Source organism: Lepidothrix coronata, unplaced genomic scaffold (assembly GCF_001604755.1).
Source record: "Lepidothrix coronata isolate B3197 unplaced genomic scaffold, Lepidothrix_coronata-1.0 Scaffold48, whole genome shotgun sequence".
Lineage (NCBI taxonomy): Eukaryota > Metazoa > Chordata > Aves > Passeriformes > Pipridae > Lepidothrix > Lepidothrix coronata.
Window position 1 is genome coordinate 3,094,470 of NW_016690228.1, and position 19,436 is coordinate 3,113,905.

Below are 19,436 nucleotides of genomic sequence, written 5' to 3' on the forward strand. Positions count from 1 at the left end.
TTTCAACCCTGGGCACAAGGTCATTGAAATATAATACCACAAAATTGCCTTAACTCAGTGCAAATGATCTGCATGGTTTCTGAAAAGGTACAGAGTTTTAACGGTTGTGTTAGAAGATTATGAAGTTGCAATTTTCATGGTAATTCCCCAACCTATCTGTTTTGGAAAGATCAAAGAATGAGGTCCTGTTTCTGGGTTTGTGATAACATTATTCTGCAGGGAAGTCACTGAAGAAAAAGAAAGTGATATTTATGTATGACAGAGTCCTCAGGGTTTTCTTTGGTGTCTTTGTTTCTGGGATTTTACAGGCAACTTAAAAAGACGCAAAAGTACTACATGAATATGCATGCACAGTTTTGTATCCACCACATGATATATTTACTGTGCTATGCAATTGATGTGGCTGTAAATGGAAGTGTGATTTTTAGACATAAAAATGATGAAATTGCTCACTTTGTATTTAAAGATTCAACAATAATGTAGTTATGCACTTTTTACAAATTTGCAAGGAGTACAACACCACTCCTTGCCCCAGTAAATAGGAAGACTAGTGACAGATGACATAGAGAAGTATGAGTTACTCATTTTATTTATTTTGGCTCAGTTTTCAATGTTATATCCCTTCTCACATCTCTCATACCCCTGAACTGGAAGACAGTGAGTGGAGGAGAAAAGTCTCTCCCATGGCCGCCTCCGAAGAGTTACAGTCCACGCTCAATGTCCATGGGGAAACCAGCGATGAGTGGTGTCTCCAAAGGGTCCATACTGGGACCAATACTATTTAATATCTTCATCAAGGACAAATAGTGGGATTGAGTGCACCCTCAGCAAGTTTGCAGATGACACCAAGCTAATTGGTGCAGTTTATTTGCTATAGGGAAAGGATGCCATCCATAAGGGACCTTAACAGGCTTGGGGACTGGCAACATGGGAACCTCGTGAAGTTCAACAAGACCAAGTGCAAGGTCCTGCACTGGGGCAATTACTGGTATCAATACAGGCTGGGAATGAACGAATTGAGAGCAGCCCTGTGGAGAAGGACTTTGGGGTACTTGTCGATGAAAAATTGGAATGACCTGGCAATGTGCACTTGCAGCCCAGAAATCCAGTTGTATCCTGAGGTAGATCAAAAGAAGCATAGCCAAGTTTGAGGGAGGTGATTCTGACCCTCTAGTCATTCCACCTGGAGTACTGCATTAAGTTCTGGACTCCCCAGTACAAGACAAGACCTTTTAGAGGAGGTCCAGAGGAGGGGCACAAAAATGGTCAGAGGGAAGACTGAGAGAGTTGGGGTTGTTGAGTCTGGAGGAGAGAAGGCTCTGGAAGGACCTTATTGTGGCCTTTCAATATAGAAAGGGGACTTGTAAGGAAGACAGTGACTGTAGTGGCAAGGAGAAGGGGGGATGGTTTTAAATTGACAGAGGGCAGGTTTAAATTGGACGTAAGGAAGAAATTTTTTATGAGGGTGGTGAGACACTGGCACAGGTTTCCCTGAGAAGCTGTGGTTGGACTATCACTGGAAGTCATGTTCGAGGTCATGTTGTATGGGGCTTTGAGCAACCTGATCTAGTAAAAGAAGTCCCTGTCCATGACAGGGCAATTGTCTTTAAAATTCCCTTCTGATCCAAACTGTTCTCTGATTCTATAATCTATTTTTAAAATGTGACTATTTAAAAGAGATTTTATTTTTGTCTTAAGAATAGGTCAATATTACTGGCTGGTGTTTTTTAAAAGAATGAGAAAAGTCTGGGTGTCCTAATTCTGGATATACTACACTGTTGTAGTAAAGGGCAAGTCTCTAAAGTGACTTGTTATCACAGAATTAGAGAAAACAGTACTAGAGCAGATGAGGTCATCTACTCCTTCCCTCTGATATGGCAGATTAAATAACCTAATGTTCTCCATAACAGATACTCGACTAATCTGCTTTCTAAGACCTCCAAGGATGGAGATTGCAGAACCTCTCAAAGTGATTAACTCCAGTGTTTAATAATTTTAGAAAACTGTCCTTTTTGACATGTGCAATTTATGTGTATGAGTCTGATCTGCTATCCGAATCTCTTTTGCTGCAAGATAAACTCATTGCTACTTTTTCTGGATCTTGATTTGAAATGGCTTGAGAATAACTTAATTTTCTTGTCCTCCAACCATTTTTGTAGCTTTACTTTTATTTTCCATCTTTCCTGATGCACAGTGCCCAAAACTACATGCAATGTAACCTCTGCCAAACAGAATGAAGGATTCCTTCGTATGCCTTATCAGGTCTACATTCCATTATATTATGGAATGATTTTTGGCTTTTTGGGTTTTTATTACTGATTGACACTGTTGGTTAATCTCCAGTTCAATAATTTTTTTTTCTCAGAACTGTTCTTGAGCTTATCATCCTTCATGTGCTACCCAAGTGTAGAGTTTTAATCTTGTCTCAGTACAATTGTCTCCTATTTTCAGACCGTTTCCAATTTTTTTTTAAGATCATTTAATTCATCACTAAACTAGTCTGGAATATTCACCTCTCAGTCACAGTTGTGGGACCTGGGAGAGATTTTAGATGCCTATCTTTCAGGTAATTGTAGATGTCCACATGTGAGTTGGGTGTCTAAATGCCCCACAATCATAGATCATAGAATCATTAAGGTTAGGAAAGACTTGTAAGATCATCAGGTCCAACCTTTGACCTAATACTACCATGCCCATTAAGCCCTATCGTGAAGTGCCATGTCCACTGGAACAGTTCCAAGGATGATGACTCACCACTTCCCTGGGCAGCTTGTTCCCATGCTTAACCACTCTTTCAGTGAAGAAATTTTTCCTAATATCCAATCTGAATCTCCCCTGAGTTAGTCAAACTAATCAATACAATCAATGAAGCTTAGAGGCGATTCACCTCACTTTTATTTACATGTCTACATTTAGTCAGCTCAACAGATCATTTATTATACCGTTCATCATTAATTAATATTAATTCAGTGTAAACATATCAAAGGAGGTCTTTAGGTCTAGTCTAACTTGGAAGACAGTATGAAAATATGCCATTAATAAAGCTCTCTGAGAAAGATATTACAGCAATTTTGTAGCTTGTGCAGTAGGAACTGGAAGTAGGAGCCCCAGTTATTCTTTCTCATTTTCTTGTTCACATGGAACAGCTCTGCCTCTCACCTGCCTACTCTTATTTTTTAATTATGAAAATATTATGGAGAAATCTTGTTACAAAGCAAGATAAAGAGCTTAGTTTTCTTTGAATCTGTTAAATCACAAAATGTATACTTTCTCAACACAGGACTCTATCCAAGGGTGAAAAGCAGTCTCAAACTTTACAATTACCTACCTTTTGTTTCCTTGGCAAAGTAGTAGATCTGTCCTAGTGTTTGCTTGGATATATTAATTGGGGATAGTTTGTTATTACTGTACTTCATAATTGCTGTATTTTTTGTCAACATAGGTGTTTTTCTGTTGGCAAATAAGTAAAATAATAGTTAATAGATGTGCAATTTCTTTTAATGGTCAGCTTTATGAAATTCTCAGGCTTTGAGCCACCCATATGTGAAAGATGTATGACATGACGGACATAATCTGTGTTCTCCTCTTGAGAAATAGGCCAGATTCCTTCCAAATGTGCAGTTTGACATTCTTTGTGAATGTCCAGAGAAGACTTGGGAGTCAAAATTTTAGTGCTTGTGATGTGTAAGACTCTGATATAAATATCACCTCTTAGGTGCATCTGTGCCATAAGGCACCAATGTTTTCCTCTTATGTTTATGGTGGGATTTCTCTAATCTAATTGTAGATGTCTGCGATAAGGAAGTTTGTGTCTAAGCATGTCACCTTAGGTAACATTTCTGATTAATGGAGAGGAGTGGGTAATCCTGGGGAATTATTCATCTTACCTGTTTTAGACACTTCCTTTGTGGTGAGAAGAATGACACATTCGAAGTGCCTGTTTCTCTCCTCTAGTGTCCTGTTAATGAGAGGGCTGAGGCCACCCACTGTCATCAGCTACACCCAAGATCAGTGTTTCCAGAAGATCAGTACTGTAGCAGCAGTCAACTGTCACCGAGGCCCACAGAGAAAGGGAGGACAGCTCTTGGCTGACCTTTCAGTCACCCTCATTGATACTAAACATGAAGAGGACACAAAACACTGAGGCTGACTGAACCAGTGCATTGCAGCTGGCAGTGGAGTTTGAACTCCCAAAAGCAAAAGAATAACTAATTTTAGTTTTTGGTTTTTCAGTACCTTTTCAGTCACTGATAAAACTCTCAACTTCAAAGAACATAGTGTCCCAATATTTGGGACATTGTTATATCTCCATCTCCTCTTTGGCCCTGATGGTATTGAAGTTCTCAGATGATATCTCTGGACTAGATTCACTCTAGAGGTGCAAACAAGCCCACATTTCTAGCGAGAAAGTGTTCTCCTTGTCTTGCGATTTGGCCACAGGAAGTATTTTTCATCATAGATTGTAGTGTAGAACTGCAATCTAGCCAATCCCTCTGGTGCCTTTGTTGTCAGGAAAAAATGGTCTATCAGAGCCCATTTAGTGGAAACTTCAGCCAGACACTTAGGAGTGCTGATTCTCTGTTATTTTCTCATTGTGTGGTTCCTAAGTTTCTAAAGGTCTTGACATACATTCTCTACCAGTAAGAAAAAATCCCTCCTCATGAGATTTAAGTATGTTGCTTTTATCTTTAATGGAGCCATGTTTGAGTGTCTGTCATCATGTTCACTAAATCATCTGTCAATGAAATCCACAGTTTTAGTAGCCATTACCTCAGCTCAGGGGTAAATGAAGTTCTAGCTTTTATGTCTAATCCTCCATATTATTTTCAGGTGGATAGGGTAACACGGAGGCCACATCTCAAGTTTATTCTAAAGGTGGTTTCAGATTACTTATTAATCAGTGTATCCACTTACCAATATTTTTTTCCCATGACCCAGTTCACCAGTGGAAGGATCAAAATGTTGATCCTTTGTGAGTGTACTGCCATATCTAGACAAAGGTCTTCTGCAAACCTGTGATGTTCTTTGGTCTCAAACAGCCTTTGTTGTTCAGGATCAAATCTGAGATGTAGCATCAACTTCAAACTCATTCAAAATGAGTTAACAGACTTTATCAGAGCCACATTTGATGCTGCCAGATTAGATCCACCAACCCATCCCAAGGCATATACTACTAGACCATAAGGTACTGCCACAGCATGTGCTGGTAGAGTTCCAGTAGCCGAGGGGTGTAGAGGCACCGTGCAGTCATTGATACTCACATTTAGGAAGCTCTACATCTGCTGGTAGCCCAAAGGTTTGAAGGATACCAGTTCTTCAGTCTTTGTTCCAATGAACAGCTTGCATTTGCTGGTGCAACTGCACTCCTAATGAAATACCCAAAAAGAGTTTCACAGGTGCCAGAACTCGATGAAAGAAGAGACGTTGCCTCCATCAAAGTTCTTTGATATGTTCTTTGTCTGTAGCTCCCACAACTGGTCATTCTGTTCTGGGGAAGGAAGGCTTGTTACATGGACTGAGAGCCATTGAAGAACTGGGTGATGATCTGTTTACAGATGCTTGCGGGATGACAAGCAGATGTGAGCAGGTGATGCACACACCTTGCTGGAACACATAATAACTTTAGAAACATTTAAATTTTTATGCAGAAGAGACATATCCATTTATAATGGGTCTTACCTGCATAAAGCATCCTGAAATATCATAGCTTTATAAGGTTAGTGACCCTCTCTATTATTCCTTGTGTTCCTCCACTTTGTGTGAAACACCGTGCTATATCTTTGCCAGGTATTCTCATTGTTATTATTATAAACAGCAAAGAACACATGGTTGCTAACACTATTACTATGATTTTTTTTCATAGGAATTAGACCTCATTAGAAATCAGAAGCAGGATTTGTTCTGTGTGCTGCTAAATTTTCTTTATTAAAACCAGTAATATATAGCAAGCTTACATGCCAACCCACAGAAATCCTTCAGAGTTGTTATTTTAAACCCGTATCAATGAACAGTTTATTCTGAAGCTTTTAAAATGTGTATGTATATGCATTATATACATATATACTATATATGCACATATACATACATTATATATACATACTTCATATATATATATATATATATCTGTAGTGACAAAACAAGTAGTTTAATATGTTTTATGGGTCCAGCCTGGTGTTCTGCATACATGAACTTGTGTGTGGTCAAGGAGGCTTGCATACTTTTGAACTCTAAGCTGGCCTAATAAAAGATATCATACTACAGTGCTTGCTTTGTCAATACTGTTTTGCTGGTTCAAAAGATTAATTTACAATTTTTAACATATACCCCAAGAAAAATAAGTGTTTACTTACTGCAAGACGTTGATTCCATGTTAATAATCCTGCAGGAGACTTGTAAACAAGGTGCAGATTGTTTGATGTATATTCATGTTAGAGAATACGAAAATATGAAGTTATACCATCTTGAGGATTTTGTTTTTATAAGTAGGACTGGTTAAAAAAAACCTTTAAGTAATCATACTGTGTATTTGATGGTGGAAATTAGTATGAATGTTTCTGGCACTGGAATGATGTGATGTGGTTATGCATTTCTGTTTTTACTGCCTGCTCAAAATTGGCCTTTTACAAATACAGATTACCATGCTGATGGAAGGAATTTACAGCTTTGGCCTTGTTGTCTCAGTCTGTGTTACAGCATCTTCTTTTTGTACTTTATGTTACATATCCTCCCAACTGTATTTTTCTGACAGAAAAAGGAAATGTCTGTGGACTGAGATCCTGAAAACGTGTGAGCTTTATTATTTAATTGAATGAAATGAGTATTATTTCCCATTTACCTTGATTTCCTTTGGGATGAAATCTTGCTCCTTTGAAATCAGCAGCAAACTTTCTGCTGAGTATGATAGGATGGAGAGTCCATGAGTGATCCCTTATGAGTGACATTGCATACTGGAAGCCCAGAAAAAATCACCTCCTTAATAATAATGATAGAAAGAACACTGTTAAAGAAAATGAGGATTTAGGACTGTCAAATAAAATCCAAGCTGAATACAAAAACTATATGTATGATGTGTTTAATATTGTTAGTTTTGGGGCCTCACAGCCCAGATAGAGCTGCAAGATCCGTTTGTGTTATGCAGACTGTTACACTACATCCCTTACTTACCTCATCTTGTGGGCAAGGAGCTGCTTGCTCTGACTTCAAGGAATTGCAGCTGTATTTGTGGAGTGCTCTTGTCCTTTGGCACTCCCTCCCCTGTATATTAATACAATCTGAATGCACCAACATTTTCTCTGGAAACAAACTTCAAAATTTGTCTTTAATTCTGATGCAATGCATATTTGGAATTTTTTATTTTCCTGGAGTTTAGTTCCAGAGGAAAACATACTTGACTGGTGCTCCCACCACCCAGCTGTGGTTTATAACAACAATAATTAACAGTAAGATACTGCAGCAGAAATGGGGAGCAGAGAAATGCAGTCCATCAGCTTCAGTGATGTGGTTCTGTTCACTTCTAAGGATTCCAAAGTGCTCAGCAAACAATATTATAGGCAGTATGGGCAGCTCTGGCCATGATGAAGGTCTCCTAGTGCTTCCTGTTATAATATTTTGCTTTAGTTTTTTTTTTTTCCAGGGCTTTGCCAATGTTAATGTATTTGGGCTAAAATTATTTTTATCTGATGTCGGTCTCTAGGTTTTTGAATCTTTGCATTGAAAAGTGATTGAACTATTTATAAGAAGAAGGCTAGATATTCTGCTTACATAAAAAAATAGTCTGACCTCTGTTTTTTTTGAGCAAAGACAGACATTTCTCTGCCTTTGGATCAGGTATGTGCCTTTTGCCATCCTCACAAAGCCTTTCAAGTTTGGTCAACTGTTTCAAGACATGGAAAAAACCACAGTTACCAAATATTCCATAGGGATTTACTAAAGCCTAACAGCAAATATTTCCAGAGATTTCATCTTCTCCGCCTTGCACAGCTCCTTCCCGTGATCAGACTTTCCATACACTGTCCTCACAGAATGACTGAGCAGTCACCAACTGGGTGCACCAGAGCCCAAAACAGAGGCAACCCCTGTAGTATTGCCCCTGGGTATTACTTTGAGCTACAGTGATGCTATGTGGTGGAACCAGGAGTAGGGAGCCTCTCCCTAAGATGCTGGAATGCATCTTAGGGCTCCCAAATTTTAGTTTGTGTGCTGTTGGCAAGCCTCCAGCATTGTTCCTCTTCGCCACTAGCCTGAATGCACATAGAGAGTTGGACAAACTCAACAAGGCCCTGTGCAACCACATCTAATGGTGAAATTAGTCCTACTTTGAGCAGGGGGTGGGACCACATGATCTCCTGAGGTCCTTCCCAACCTGAGTAAGTCCATGGTTCTGTTCTTTACTGTCCATTTCCCTGTTAGTGTGTGTAGGCCTGAAGGCACCATCCTAGTTGATGGGTTTCTGTGGGTTTGATGCACAAAATGAAAGTAGTCTGTATTAGTTTATTTTTAAAAACAAGTGTATTCACAACACCTCATTAAGATAATATTCAAGATGCATAGACAAGTATACTAAAATTAAGATTAGCAGAATGATCCCTGCAGCCTCAGTATTCTTCCAACACATATTTGCATTGGAACACTGACTCTAGTTTTGCAACTGCACTCTGTTTCTGTTTTCTCTCATCCCTATATCTAACATGGATCTGTTCCGGAGATAAAGCAGCACTGAGGAGGATTGGTGGATGCTAACTGCAGTTGTTGAGAAGATGCAAGGTATTTTCTGAATGAAGCAGGGCATGGTAGAAAAAAACAACAAGAGCTCCAGGTCTGGATAGTTGAAGTCTGCTCTGGAGAGCTGGACAGTATCCTTGCCTCTTCATTGAAATGTTCAGGCAGCATATGAGATTGTTTTTCAAACCTCAGCAGGCTTAATTAGATTCTGCAGTTCATTCATTTACAGTGAAGTCAATTCGAGTTTTACATGTGGAAAATCTGTGAGATCAAAAATTATACCCAATGGGCACATAGCACTATAGAAGAAAACGTCAGTTCTGGATGGTAGTATTTCTGACTTCTGTTAGACTCTCTCTCCCCACACACTTTTTCACTTTCTCAATTAGTTTTTCTTCCATTTTTATGTCAGTGGTTTTGAAAGGGTTCTTGGAAAAAAAAAGTTTCTGCATATACTGTACATGTTTTCATTTACAGATCAGTGAAATGGATAGGCAGATAAATAAATAGATAGGGTTTTCTGAGCTTGTGAAATATGTCACATCATATAAAACACTCTTCTAAGTCTGTTTTGTCAAATGTATCAAATGATATTTTTGAAATTATATTTCTGGAATATGTTTTCAGCATTTCTTATTGCTGTTCTTGATATATACACCCATGTTTGACAGTCCCTTAATCTGCCTGACATAAACTGAATGAATAGCAGCATTTAAAAATATGGCTTCAGGGACTCCTTAGGAGGTTTCTTTGTAAGTGTACATTTACTAGTTCATCTGTAAATTTATTTTATGAGGTGTTTAAAACTCAAGAAAACTGAAAAGCATAATATTAAAGCCTGGTTTACATCTACTGAAGTCAACGGGAACTTTGCAATTGACTTTAATGATAGCCTATGTCCTCTAATTATGAAAGTGGCAAGGATGATATACACAAAACCACAAGGAGAATTTTCTGTTTCATCATATTGTATTCTCTTTGCAGATGCATAAGAAAAGTACAATGTGGTTTGTTGTTGAATTAAACAATTCAGTGTCTGGACCTAATCCTGAACTCCATTGATACTTTAGGTTGTGTTTTCCTTCTCAAAAGATCACAGCCTGCTCATTCTTTCCATGGCTCATGAAGGTGACAAGGTAGGAAATCCAGCCAAATTTTCAAAAGGCTTTCAAAAATTATGCTTTTGGTTTTGATCTTACATCTGCCCCATGGTATGAGTAATGGAAGAAGTTGATGAAGCAGTTTTCTTCCTAATTGTCTTGTTTTTTTGATGTCATCAATTTTGACAGCGTTCCTGGAAATGCGTGTAATATCTGTAGCACATATGTACATGTTTTCCCTTAGGTTCGCTGAAGTGTAGTAGAAAGTTTCCATCATGCTATTGTAATCCCAGGCATCATTTTTGTATTGTGTTAGTGAAAGTGAGTGACAGTACACCACAACAACAAAAAAAGACTCCCAGAATTCAGCTTTTTTTTTCCTGTTAGTGTAACAAGCATGGCAGTCTGAACAGGCTAGATCTGGTAACTAATTTGAAGTAGTAAATAATGCTAGACAAAAATTCCCACAAGTTTCTCGTTGAGTCTGCTTCAGATATTACTCATTTGGTGGCTGAAATACCGGTCTTGCTTCACACTTCTAATGCTTGTGAAAGATTTAAATATTTGGTTGGTAACTGGAGTTAGATAGAGCTGCAGACAAGAGTTTGCCACAAGTTTTTGGTTGGGGCCATGCTCAGTTAGAAAATGCCACTTGTGCGGGGGTGGAAATGCTGTCCCTGAGGTGCATCAGCTTCACTGAAGCCTCAGAGGGAGCAGAGGGACTGCTGCCCTGCCCTCACTGCTCCCACCAGTCAGCCCTTGGGATTCTGCTGGGCTGATAAGATTGCTGGTGTGCTAATAAATAATGAAATGGATAAAGTCACCTCTTAAGATGGACAAAAGCTAGACCACCGAAGTTAGAAGTGAGTAAACTCTATTCCCTCCCGCTCCCAAGTCTCACCTGCCCCAGCATAGCCAGCTCCCACCTTGTCCCTGCAGTGGGATAGCAGCTCTCTGGCTTCCTGGTGGAGGGTCAGACCTTTCCGGTCTGCCACCCCCAGGATAACCCTTCAGGTTATCCTTCCCCCAGGCTTCATAGGAGACTGCTTTTTTTGAAGTGTCCCAGTGTTAGGGCAGCCAGGAATCCAGCAGCCCTGGGGTTTGTGCTGTCCAGTGATGCAATTGCTTTGGGAGCGGCCTGGAAATATTGTATACTGCCTTTCTCAAAAAAACCCCGTGTGTCATAAATTCTTCCTCAGAAAAAAAGAAGTGATTATTAGTAGTTACTGCTGGCCTAAGACAAAATTTGTATGTGTCAAAAATACTTTTAGTAAAAGAGAACCTGTAGAAATCATTCCAGATGGCTGCTGTAAGCCCTTAGTTCATCTTTATAGTCTAGACATGGACAGAGATCTCTGTAGTATAATTAGAGAAATAAATACCTACTGGAAATTATGTGTCTGTGTGAGACTTAGACTTGCTAGATGTAGGTTGGGGAAGGTGTGCAGAAGTAGGGACCTATTTCTCAAGGTACCTATAAACATGGTAGATGAAATACTTCTTCACCAAATGACTTCTCAGTCAATCCTGGTTTAGAGTTAGTTTTGAGGACCACCATGGCTTCTGTGGAAGAATAAAAATAAAAGAAACTTCAAAACAAGTACTCACAAGTTGAAATGTGGTGGAGGTGTAGAGTTTTTAGTTTCACATGTGAAAACTACCTAGAACTTATATCCTAAACAAAAGAAAAAAGACATTTGGGAAAAGCACCACATCTAATTTGATGGGTAATCATCACAGAAAAAATGTTGGTAGATAACTTGAGGACAGAGTAAAAAGACGGATCAGAAAAAAAAATTGTGTCTTGGAAGGCAGGATATATAGGAACAAAGTAAAAACAAATGAAAGGAGCTTGAGAAAAATAGTAAAAGTTTCTTAATCTAGGAAAAATTTGGGAAAGAGAAAGACTCTTGTGCTGTGAAGAGGAACTGTAATTTATGTTGGATAAACTAATTATGATCTAGCAACAGAGCAGAGTCTGGAGGCTTATAGTGGGAATGGAAATGGCAGATAAACAGCCAAAGGTGGACAAAGCTTAGGAAAACTCACGGGCTCAATTCAGAGGAGTAGGATAACTGTAGTTCCAAAATTCAGACAAAACAGGTATATGAAACCATATGTGTGACTATCTCATAAATAATAAAGGGATCATTTGACAAGAACAAGGTTTCTCTGTGTAAGAAGGGAGGAAAGACCCGCGTGAAGAAGAGCAGCAGGCCTATTAGTCTGACTTCAGGGGTGCAAAGCTTTAAAAGAGATCTTGAAGGAAAGCAATTTCTACATAGTAAATGGGAATGGGGCAGGGGGAAAATTAATTTAAAAAAATCTCCCACCTTGTACATGGTATGCAAATCTGGTACTTTGATTAGTTGGAAGTGACAACTTGTAGAAGCTAACTTTTCTGGATCTCAGTGAAGAATTTGCTGCCATACAGCAACATATTTGATATATCCCCAGAAAATACATTTCTCTGAGAAGAAGGAAACAAATTTGGAAGTAAGAGAAATGTAAGGAGGAGAAAAGAAGTGAAGCAGCAGTTCTTTAATCAAGTTTACTTGCTAGTTTGAGTCAGGTAATTATGCTTTTTTTCCCCATGGAAATTATGTCCAGTGGAGTCTATGGTGTTTAGCAGTCCTGTGCAGATGCAGAAGGCACTTAGAGTGTGGATTCTCTCTTACTTTGCTCTTACCACAGTTTAAAATATATGACATTTTGTCTGAAAGTATATGTCTTTAGATGGAGAACCGTAAGTGTCCTTCTGGTGTTCAGGGTAGGACTGGGGAAAGGGACAAAGGGAAACAGTGTGGAAAGCTAAAAAAAGACAATGCAAAAAAAGACAGTGCAAAAAATATGCAACACTCAGGAACCTTCTTACTTACTACCACTGTTGTGGTTCTGTGTCTGTATCACTTTTGACAGTCAAACTCCCATATAGCCCTAACAATTCTCAAGAGGAAGGAAATAGCAGTGTACACCTCCTCTGCTGCCCTGTGGTCTGGACAGGGAGACTCTCTGCTCAGGAAAGAACACAGTGAGCTTTCAACAAGGGTGTTGAGGGTAGCGTGTACTCATGTCTGCGATCAGATCTGTCCCACAAACAGAAGTGCAGATTGACGGGTTGGTTCAGGTTTCCAGGAACTCTGATTCCCTATACAGCATTTCACTTCCGAGCATTGCTCCCTTGCACACTGAAGACTCCCAGCACTCACCAGCCTTTAGTACTCTGAAAAAATGGACACACTTCCCAGTTGTAAATCGAAGCCTTCCAGACCTCTTCAGGCCAATATAGAGTAAGTGACATTCCCCAAACTTATGTAAGTTACCTGGTATTCATCCTTGTGGGACAAATCCTTGGTCACTGAGAAGTGGTGACATGGTGTCTGTGCAGCCCAAAAATGTTACTGCGCCCTAGGGATAAGCATTTCCCTCTGACTTGACTGCAAAGGACTATGGTTGGAAGGAAATGAATTTCTCTGTTTGCCTCTGAGAGCAACAAACAAAAAGGTACATGCTGATAAAGTCCCTTACAAATACAGAAGTCATGTCTCTATTTGTCATGTAAGACAAATAGAGAAAACATAAGAGGAAGGTAAGGACCTATTTTTTGATGTGAAGAAAGTACTCTTAGAAGTACAGAATCAACCAAAGTAGGAGGAAACTTGTTACAGGAGGAAGAAAAGCTACACGTACAAAACTATTGAGAAGATTAAGCCATGGTATCATTTATGGTTATTTCTTCTTCTGTGTGCATCAGTTTAAAGTAACGTTTAACTTTGATGTTAGGAGTCACTTCTGCTGGCTGTCCCTGAGGAGATCAGCTGAAACCAGAATACCCTTGAGGAAGAGCTTCTTGGTCATAGTGTGGTTTAGCAGCTAAGGGAGTCTGGATGAGCTGTGACTCGTCAAGGCGCATATGCTGCTTGGTGGGGGAAGGGATGGGAGGATTTCTATGGGAAATTATGCTGGAAACACATTACCAGAAGTGATGAGAGCACTTAGAAACATTGCAGCTGCAGTACTGTGGTCCAAAGCAGTTTCCTAATAGCTGCTGGATAAGAAGTGGAATGGGTCTATGGCAATTACACACATCTCATGATTAAGAGAGCAAGGCTTAAAACGTTGAAGTTAAGAACATCCCAGGTGAAAGAAAAAGAATGGGGCATGAAAAGTATTCCCAACGCCAAGTTTATTCCATGCAATGTGAGTTCAACAAGTAGAGTGAGAGAACACAAAAATGTGGCAAAATTCAGAGCTCTCATCCTTGTGCAGAGTTTTATTTGAATCCCATGCTGTTTCTATCCTATGCATGCATTTTCTTCACCATGTATAGCATTAAAAACTGGAATGACTGCTTAAGGGTGAGCAGTAACCTGAGATCAAAACTCAAGCTGACCTCTAATGTTACAAGAAAAACAGTGCTAATGCTTTGGGATTAGAAGTGTCTTTTTGCTGGATTCTAGCACAGAACTGAGACAGTCATAGTCAATTGTTGGTAATGATGTGCTCAAGAAGACACTCCTTGAGCTAAGTGGAAGCAGCTAGAAAACGTTTCTGTAAAGTTCCTCAGGGTTCACCACAAAAAAGTAGGAATATATTTGCATAAGCATTTTTTCTGCAATATACTCTTTGCTTTTCTGCTAGCTCAAACCTTGGGATGTCGAGGCTAGCAGAGATTTGGGGGTTAGATCAGTCTTTCTGCTTCCATCCTGCTGCTGTTCACAGCAATGTGCTTGCCCTGGACTACTCGGAAGGCATCGGGATGCAGCTGTGCTCTTCATGAAGTCATTGCTTTGTTAAGAAGGTTGAGGATAAACCACAGTTATGATGTTTCCAGGTTTTGATAGTCACAGTTATATGTGCGACAAACATGGACACTATAAACAGAAGTACGTACAACCACAGGTAGGACTGAAACTCTCATCAACTTTGCAATAAATATGTTTAAGAAAACCCTCTAGATCTATAACCGTCTTTTAAAAGTCTCATGTGTCTCATATTGAGTTAAGTGAGTTTACAGAGTTTACAGAAAGAAACCCCCTTTTCATGTGTTTGCATTTACCAAAATAAAAACAATTTTTGGAAATCAATCTTTTAACCATCAAAATAATGCAATGTTATCTTCTTTTCACAGATGGGACAACTGAAGGAACACATTTGTGAAGTTACCTGCTCAAAGCCGTAACAGACGCCAATGATAAATCCAGGAACAGAAGCCCAAGTTGCGGCCTAACACCATCAACAAGCCAATGTAACCAACAAGAAAGTTTGTCTTTTGATGTTATTGCAATACCTATATATTATATATAGGTTATACCATAGCAATACCTATACATTAATAATTTACCCAAGACGAACACATTTGAGTATGTATATTTGCCTATGTTCTTGTAAATAATTCAAAAGGTTTCTTTGAGTTCTAATTCTGAATTTAATATCTAATATATATATATATGTATAAGATAACTGGGCAATTTTCCACAACAATTTATTCATAAGTCATGATTAAAACATACAGTTTAGAGTCCAACTTTAGGGTCTTCAGGGTTCGGAGCATCTTACACTTCAGCTTGCCTTTATAGAAGACAGTAGATGGTTTGCAGCTCAGGAAAAGGAAATAAAGTTGTATATTGTTCTTAGCATTGGAAATCACTTTTAGAAATATTTCTGTGTGTTGGAAGCACCAAAAGCTCGTGTCTGACTGTGGTTTAGCTGTAGGGGAGGCTATGGCAATGGACCCAGGCAGCAGAGGAGCTATGATTATGGAAGCCCATTAGAGAGCCTAATGCTGCCTGGTGTATTGAGCAGTATCGGACAGTTTTGGCAAAGGTACAACTTGCTTTCTGTCTCTTGTGGCTGTGTCCTCCTATCCTGAGTCAGGAACATGTGCACAATACTTCTTTGTGAGATGCTGATCTTTTGGGATGTTAAGCACCAATAGTTGCATTAGCAGCTGGTTTTACTTGCAGTCGAGGCTTTGAAGCAGCACAGCAGCTTTTTGCATAGGGTAGGGAGTGTTTCCTTCTAGCTTTCACTTCAATCTGACATTTTAGTGCTGTGGCTTCCCAAAATAGGGCTAGTGTCCAACACTGAAACACCATGGAAGCATTGTCTTAGTAGTAAGTAGCTTTGTGGTTTATTAAGAGCAAATATTAAATCAGATTGGAAAAATATATTACTTCTACAAAATACTCCTTATAGGACCTTTACAGTTTTCACATCTTTATTTTCAATAGTTGGCCTGGACACAGGTGATGAGCATGCTCAGACAATGTGTCAGGTTAGCTGCAATCAAACCCATAAAGTGTCTGCAATTCATCCATGCTTCTCCCACCAGCAGGTGTCATTCTGGAAAAAGGAAAATATTGTAAATTTCTGAACTGGAGAATTTGGCTGTGACAAAGAAGAGAAAAAGTTTACTTAAAATATGGCTTTTGAAGGATATTTTATTCCAAATTAAAACCCGAAGAAAGCTGGCTCGTCTGCATTTTTTAATAATCTATGTGCAGTGAGTTATCCTGACCTATAAGTAACAAAGGGCAGACAACTGGTAAGGCAAACCAATGTCTGCTTAAAGCTATCTTCTGCTTTTTATTGTTCTCTGTGACATGTTTAACACTGCTTACTTACCCCCCAAGACTATAAAATCAGTGATATTCATCAATCTTCCCAAAGGAAAAAAAGAATTAGATGTTGAATTCAGCTCTCATTTACTTCAATGTAAACTTGAAGAAATCTCATTGAAGCAACTGAAATCAGTAGAAATGTTTGGAATTTAGTCTGAAGTAACCAAAAGAAAGTAGCATTTAACTTTCTACTCCATAAATGAGCCTCAAGCAGAAAATAATCTCTTATAACATTTATGCTTTCTTTTAAATGTTCATCTGGGTATTAGCTGCAACCTCCTTTAATATCTAGAGACTTTTTGATTTCCCTTAATCACAGTGAGAGAGCTATAGCTGAGTTGTAAAGAACCAAGACCCTGCTGGTTCATTGTGAGGGTTCCTGATATACGAAGTCTAGTTTTCTGGCTGTTAAAAACAAACTTTCTGTGAAATTCATGCAGGAGGTGCCTTGCCCACCCTATAGGCTACTAAAAGTTTGTTCCAACCCATCATAGCTCTGATGATTATAAATATTTTTCTGTCTTTCTGTCTTCTAAATTTATCCAGACCCCTTGTATCTATATTGTCCTTTTGCATTAGTTTTTTCTCCTACCATTTACATCACCATGTAGCTGAGAGGTTTGGGCCCAAGCACTCTAGGCTGAACAAATACAGTTTGCATAGTTTTCTTCCAGAAGCTCATTTCCAATTCCCTGGCATTACTTTAAGTTAAATTTATCTACTTTAAATAGGCAAGCAGAAATGTGCATCCTTTGTTGTTTCCCTGTATACAACATTAATGCAACAGCTTCCACACCCTTCTAGAAATACTTCACCTGGTAGGTCTTAGCCCTGTATCTGATTTCTTTCTGGTAAATTCATCACCATCATCTTCCATTTGACTAGTTCAGCCAGGCTTATCTTCTCCTTAGCCATTTCTAGAAGTGTTACTATAAAGGATAGTTTGCTACTATGATGTGATGCTCCACCAAAACTCTTCTTGGAATTAAAGGGAAATTTGCTTGAGGAAAAATATGAGAACAAGCTCCAAGGCTTGGCTGCAAGGAGCACATTGAAGTGGGAATCAATTTTACATTTATAAAATTTGTATTTGCAACAAAGTAACGTAAAATAATTGTACTGCAGGCAGCCATGTCTTTTCCAAGATATTATTTAACTATGAATGTCACAGTGCTTCTCCTGTGAACAGTATCAAGCACTCAGTGGCTGAATGGGAAAAAATAGTACATAGACTTAGAATTAAAAACTTCACTCTAAAATAGCTAAAAGCTGTATTCTTAGATTTGCATGAAGCCTGTATTACTATTTTCTGACTTTTTGAGTTTTTAACTTTGAAATGTAGTGGTATTCTAAAATTTCAAGTCAGAAAGTATAAAAGTATTGTGAATGTGACTAGTTTATTACGAACTTTATAGGATCAAGATAACAAGCAGTGATGATCTCCAGCAGGTTTTTTACAGTAAAGGATGAGATTTATACAACAATTTCTTTATAGTTTTTACTAATTTTTCCATGTTTTTAGCTAAGTGAAATAATATAAAATTCTGTTTAGTCTCTTTTGGTTTTTAATTTTAGTGTTTTATTTTACTAATTTTAGAAAAAAATGAGCATGCCTAAACATAGACCTCCTGTGCCATTTTAGAGCCCTGGGGGATCCCACCTGGTCTCTCACTGCCAGTTAAAAGTGTGGTCTTTTGTCAAAGGTCAAAAGTCTCCTGTAGGTCCCATATCATGCCAGTCCTGCACAGATATCCTGGATACTCCAGGGTATTCTAGCAGGCTTTAGGCACCTTCTTTTGGGCACCTGAATTTCTCCTTTAGAAAACTGCTGTAAAAGTTAATGTGCCTCTACAAATGCTTAACAAAATTAAAGATACTACATCTGTGAAGGTAATTCCATCTAAGGTGTTTGATTTCAGTTTAACAGGACATAGAGGCAGGAAAGTAATTTCATATCTAACAAGTGCAGAGTTACTATGTTCAACAGGATGCTGTCAAGAGTCTGTTTTGAATTACGGTGGCTGAGCTGAATCTGTGTGTGAATTGGGAGTTGCTATTGTTGAGACTATGCACCACGAAAGGTCCTGGGGCTTCTCATCAGGACCATAGGGGTTTGATATTCAAAACTGCTGGGAGTCTGGCAAAAGGAAGCTTGATTCTTCAGTTTGGGGCATGATGCAGGAAACTAATCGTGCTGAAGAAAGCAGTGATTTCAGGTACCAGGGCACTTGGATAGAAGGAATAAAAGAAATACTTGCATTAAAAAGAAATACTTGCATTGATTACACACACAATTAGAAACTTATGTTAATCAGGTCCAATTTATAATGGTCAGAGGGAAGTTAAAAACCTTGAATATATTAGTTAGTGTAGTTATATACGAATTGTACAACATGGAGTTGAGCATTTCTGAATTGTTATTTTCTAACAAGAGCAATTCATTGTATATAATATATACAAATTACATATTATATGTGTATGAAACATATAACTCATCTTAAAATAAAATTAAAGCTATTGGAAGGTAGCAAATTCTGCATAAAATTCACCACAGGCATTAATTAGGATTATATAGACAGAGAACACTTTCCCATGGGCTTTTTTAAATCACTTACTAGCATTATGATTGAAAGGAATTTGGATTATTTTTACAGAAGTTAAAAAAATGAAATGGTTACAGAAAAGGTCATGATGGACGGTGACTTAGAAAGCAATCGTAAAATCTAATTTAGTAATGTACAGTACTAATTGTATGATTTGCGAGTGAAGTAGAACTGTTTTCATGTCCTTTTTTTTTTTTATGTGTTTATCAATCTTTTTCAGGATGAACCCCCAAAGCATGGCTGTAATGGTTGTTTGAAACAAAAAATAGATACTCTCTTGGTGTCATTCATTTCAGTGATCACTGGGAGTCTGAGCTTGAATGAAGGTGGAAGAAAATTCCTACAGGGAATTGGGAGTGGTTTGTCCCTTAAGAAGGATGTAATGGCAT

General features: G+C 38.5%; 1 long non-coding RNA gene across 1 annotated transcript; it reads left to right on the forward strand.

Moving 5' to 3' along the window:
- Positions 1-8,684: 8,684 nt before the first annotated feature.
- On the forward strand, positions 8,685-18,164 carry LOC108497430. Its single transcript, XR_001874829.1, has 3 exons — positions 8,685-8,763; positions 9,792-9,857; positions 14,953-18,164. It is a non-coding gene; the product is annotated as an uncharacterized LOC108497430 (long non-coding RNA).
- Positions 18,165-19,436: the final 1,272 nt, after the last annotated feature.